The sequence below is a fragment of the Aedes albopictus genome, chromosome 1, assembly GCF_035046485.1.
Source record: "Aedes albopictus strain Foshan chromosome 1, AalbF5, whole genome shotgun sequence".
NCBI lineage: Eukaryota > Metazoa > Arthropoda > Insecta > Diptera > Culicidae > Aedes > Aedes albopictus.
The window spans coordinates 268,345,656-268,351,191 of NC_085136.1; the positions used below are offsets into that span (position 1 = coordinate 268,345,656).

General features: G+C 39.6%; 1 long non-coding RNA gene across 1 annotated transcript; it reads left to right on the top strand.

Moving 5' to 3' along the window:
• The first annotated feature begins 654 nt into the window (after positions 1-654).
• On the top strand, positions 655-4,617 carry LOC115259573 (uncharacterized). Its single transcript, XR_003894146.2, has 4 exons — positions 655-796; positions 862-1,130; positions 1,203-1,565; positions 3,347-4,617. It is a non-coding gene; the product is annotated as an uncharacterized LOC115259573 (long non-coding RNA).
• The last annotated feature ends 919 nt before the right edge of the window (positions 4,618-5,536 follow it).

The following is a 5,536-nucleotide window of genomic DNA, read 5'->3' on the forward strand; positions in this document are numbered from 1 at the left end:
GTTTTCGATTTAGGGACCTGTCCCTATAACACTTACAGATGCTCGTCGTAACGAACATCAAATCATCGGTAAACATCTGGAAGAATTCATATTATTTTCAAGTCAAACCCGAATTAGCGACAATTTTTCTTTTACTTCCGTTGCTTTTGCCTTGCGTTAAACACAATGTCGGAAGTAAAGTAAGCGATTGTAAGACATTTCCCCGAAAACTAGTTCCCCGAATGAAGTTTCCCCGAAAGTTTTTTCCCCGAATGTACCATTTCTTCGAAAAATGTACCGAAGGTACCGTTTCCCCGAAAAGATTATTGCATATACCATTTAACATTCACCCAATGCACAACTGGAGGATCCGGTCTTTAGGTTATAGTACGCTTAGCCAAAGTACGTCAGACCGAAGTACCTTAACCCCTTCGGGACGACTTTTCTTACCAACCTCGCCGCTGTAGAACACGCCAGCGAGGTGCAAATGACCCAACCGTCCTGAAAGGGTTAAACCGAATGGATTGCTAAGCTTAAGTTTATAGGGAAGAACGGGTCAGTGATTGATTAGTGATGTCAGCATCACATTTGAATTACTCGAAGGGATGACACTCTGATCTTTTGAGTTTAATCTTTTTTGAATCTTTTTGAATCATTTCTAATCTTTCCGAATCATGCATATCAAGAAGGACAGAAATTTTTGATTCAGTGTCTGAAGAACACCTGTCAAACCGAACCTCATTCGCGCGCGCGAAATAAACAAGTGAAAACAAAACACCAAAGAGCAGCGGTGAACATTGCTTAAATTGTTAATATTGTAAGTATTATCGCATAAATATGAGAATCTTTCGCTGCATATTAAAAATCTAACATTTATTCCAGCTTGGCTGACATGCCGGAGCTTGATGACCGGTCTGGTGCCGTACTGAGACGTGCCGTAGACAGCCACCTTTCTGAGCGTTCGTCAGTCATCGATTTGCTGCCAGCTAGAATTTTCCTCGACCCATACCTACTTCATTTTCGAAGGTGCTCCACAACTAGCCTCTGGGTGTGCTCTGGGTCTATTCTGCTGCGAAGTTCTGATGGATTCGTACAGTAAATTACCGTTCTCGTTGTGAAAACGATTCTACTAGTAAGGCGAAAAACATTAGGTTAGATGATGTAATAATATAAAGTAATGGGGGAATTATTGAATTATTAACGAATCTTTCTTTTATCCTTAGGTTGGTGTAGACGGTCTGCCACGATATGGCAGCGTATTTTTCGTGTAAAGCTGCCGCGAAAAGAACAAGCTCCGGAATTAGCGTTTTGATTTGGAGACGCAGAAGTAGGTACGTGACAAAATTCTAAGACCCCAACGCACCGAAATGTTCTGTCGGCGTTTCTCTTGTTCTGCAACGGTGAATGGAACAAGTTGCAGGGCAAGGCGCAGTACGAACAGGTGGTCAAGCTGAAATAGGAAAACGAATAGACCGGTGGAATCTCAATCAACTCGCTGTAAACCAGCACGTAGCATGCGGTAGTGACCCAACAGGAGATGGAGAAACAGCTGACCAGGGAATCGAACGTAGTTTGCGACGATAAAGGTAAGTCTACCTAATATTGCTTTGGAAATTCTATCAGAAATTGCACCAGACCATTATATTACTGGTGTTTGGTTCCAGCTGGATTTTTCTACGAAAAAGATTTTTATTGTTACATCTTTTGTTTCTTACTTGACTGAGACAAATCCTGCTTCCTCTAGTGTTCTATGAGCGCTTTCACGTTGCACCTAGTCCACCCATCGTGTTCTCTGTGCACGCCTTTTTGTGGCAACCGGATAATTAGTAAATATCAACGTTGCCGGATTGTTGTCCGGCATTCTCGCAACCTGCCCTGCCCAGCGTATCCGGTCAGCTTTAGCCACTTTCAGGATATTGGGTGCACCGTAGAGCGAGCTAGTGCTTCATCCTTCACTGCCACATACCGTTCTCCTGCATGCCGCCAAATATCGTCTCTAGGACTCGTCGCTCGGAAACTTAAAATGCTGGCAAGTCCTCCTCGAGCATGGTTAAAGTCTCTTGTCGGTAGAGGACTACTGGTCTTATTGGCGTCTTGTAAATGATGCGGAGGTGAATCTTTTTAGACTGCAATTTCTTCAGGAATCAATGGTAGGCACGGCTTCCACTGATGATGCCCTTTGTATTTCACATTGTTATCAGTCATCAGTAAGTATCCGAGGTATAGAACTTGAACTCAACTACCTCGAAGATATCCTCGTTGCACTTAAAGTCTTCCACTGATTATTTGTATTTCACGACTGACGTTGTTGTTAGCAAGGAAACGAAGTAGATGAATTCTTCTACCACTACCACATCAAAAGAATCGCAACATTGCTGCCAAGGCTTGTCCTGTCTAGCTCCTCGTTTTAGATAGGGGGTCATTCTAATATGATGTCCATCGTTTAGAGAGGAGGGAGGGTCTGAAAAAGTGTGACACTGCATATATTAGGTATACGAAAACGCGTGACAAAGGGGGAGAGGGATCTAAAAATTCTGAAAAATGATGGACGTGATATTTAAATTGTCCCTAGGTGTACAGTTCTGCTACGTTCCGAAACAATATCTTCTAGCAATAATATCAATGTCATGCGCAAAACAGACAAATTGGCCAGATTTCGTAAAGATCGTACCCAGTGTAGCGTAGAGGCATTGGTGGACCAACTCTTTTGGCAGACATTTTATTAATTAGAAATCCAACAATTGATTGCTGTTCAAGCTGCTACAAATCAAAGCTTTAAATATATTTCATTACAATAGTCATTAAGTTCAATAATATAAAGTGACACTTTGTAATCATTCGGTAAATAAGCAATATCAGCTGAGTTTTGTCTTGTGGATGAGTTACATAGTAGTGTTCAATCATGTAGAATTGAAGTCCCCGTTGAGATTGTAATGAACTGTACAGTTCAGCCAAAATCCTTACGTGGTTTTGCACATCGTCCTTCGTCACTTAGGGTGACAATGGGTATTATCGGCAGGTTTGTTCTCTTCGTCATGAGGGGTTTTTGTCAGCCAAATTGCCTGAAACTTGGCTATATAATTCAGCATAGTTGGGAAGGATTTGAGACCAACTCTGAGTTCAATAGGTTTCAAAAAACCCCCAAAGACGAAGAGATCAAAACGGCCGAGAATAGGCAATTTCCCCTATATCAGTTTTGTAATCTTCCCGCGAAAGTTGTTCTCGTCCATGATTTTCCATAGATCTGCGTGGTCGATACTGTCGTATGCCCCCTTGAAGTCGATGAGTAGATGATGTGTTGGGATCTGGTATTCGGGTATTGGTATTTTCGACAAGTTCTTTTCTAAGTTTTAAAAATCCATTTCAGGCACTTCTGCTAATCATGGAGCAGCTTCTTCACCGGTCTCATTTATCAAATGCTTTGTAATATTTCTTTCTGTTTTTATATAATATTAATAAAAAAAAAATGCGGTGGGTGGGGGTGAGGTGTTTTGTTGGGCTCTATAAAGTCATCCGAAATTACATAGGCTGGGGCTACTAGTTGTATGAATAACTACATCTGCCCATAATCGCATATCAGTAACAATCGACAAAAATAGGCAAATTACCATTTTCGCTTGCATGTGAATAAACCGAAATTAAAAAAAAAAAAAAACATAAACTCCAAATCAATCGTTTAGCGATAAAATTATCTACAGCACTTTTTGTATGCTGAACCAATAGCCAGAAAATAAATAAAACCTTAATAAAATTGATTGCACGCTTTAAAGTCTGGCTATTTTTTCAGTGTGACTGTTATGCAATTACATGCATTCAACATTGAGACAAAATGACTTATTTCAAATATCCTTGAACAAACTTTAAAATTTTATTAGGGTAATTGAAAGTAGGTACTTCTGTTTCGTTGATCATCCCTGGTATTAACTCAATACTAGTGAAAAATGCAAATGTTACAAATATGCAGTTATGGGCAGTCACTTCAGTTGTTATAGGAATGTTTAATAGTTAAAAATCAAACTAAGGTACAACGGGGCAATTTGAGACGGTGGGATAAGATCATAAGTGGATTAACATTAAGTTATCTTATCATGATAATCTATTTGAATGTCATAACAAAATAGTTTTTGGATCAAACAATCTCTTAGTAAAGGATACATTTCCAAATTGTATTGAAATCTTTTTCAAAACTTTGCGTATAATCTTGCCAAACCAGCTTCAAGTTGCCCAGGTGTATCTTATCAAAGCGTAGGTTGGAAGTCTAATCCTAAACCATACGGAGGACATCATACATCACCAGTTCGTGCATGCGGGTAAGTACATATATTGAAACAAAAATACCCAGTCTAATCGCTGAATTTCTTTATGTTATGACATGTAGGTAGTCAAAACAACATTTTTCTGTTTTGAAAATAGAACGATTTCTCTTAATCGCCAGAACTAGTCATACAGAAGGTTCACCAAGTCCTCTGAAGTTGTTTGGTGACACAAAATGCATCTACTTTGAAAATAGAACTATTTCTCCAAATCACCCGAGCTAGTCATGCCGAAGGTTCACCAAGTCCTCTGAAGTTGTTTGGTGACACAAAATGCATCTACTTTGAAAATAGAACTATTTCTCCAAATCACCAGAACTAGTCATGCCGAAGGTTCACCAAGTCCTCTGAAGTTGTTTGGTGACGCAAAATGCATCTTTGAATATAGAACGATTTCTCTTAATCGCCAGAACTAGTCATACAGAAGGTTCACCAAGTCCTCTGAAGTTGTTTGGTGACACAAATTGCATCTACTTTGAATATAGAACGATTCCTCCAAATCACCAGAACTAGTCATGCCGAAGGTTCACCAAGTCCTCTGAAGTTGTTTGGTAACACAAAATGCATCTTCGAATATAGAACGATTTCTCTTAATCGCCAGAACTAGTCATACAGAAGGTTCACCAAGTCCTCTGAAGTTGTTTGGTAACACAAAATGCATCTACTTTGAAAATAGAACTATTTCTCCAAATCACCAGAACTAGTCATGCCGAAGGTTCACCAAGTCCTCTGAAGTTGTTTGGTGACACAAAATGCATCTTTGAATATAGAACGATTTCTCTTAATCGCCAGAACTAGTCATACAGAAGGTTCACCAAGTCCTCTGAAGTTGTTTGGTGACACAAATTGCATCTACTTTGAATATAGAACGATTCCTCCAAATCACCAGAACTAGTCATGCCGAAGGTTCACCAAGTCCTCTGAAGTTGTTTGGTAACACAAAATGCATCTTCGAATATAGAACGATTTCTCTTAATCGCCAGAACTAGTCATACAGAAGGTTCACCAAGTCCTCTGAAGTTGTTTGGTAACACAAAATGCATCTACTTTGAAAATAGAACTATTTCTCCAAATCACCAGAACTAGTCATGCCGAAGGTTCACCAAGTCCTCTGAAGTTGTTTGGTGACGCAAAATGCATCTTTGAATATAGAACGATTTCTCTTAATCGCCAGAACTAGTCATACAGAAGGTTCACCAAGTCCTCTGAAGTTGTTTGGTGACACAAATTGCATCTACTTTGAA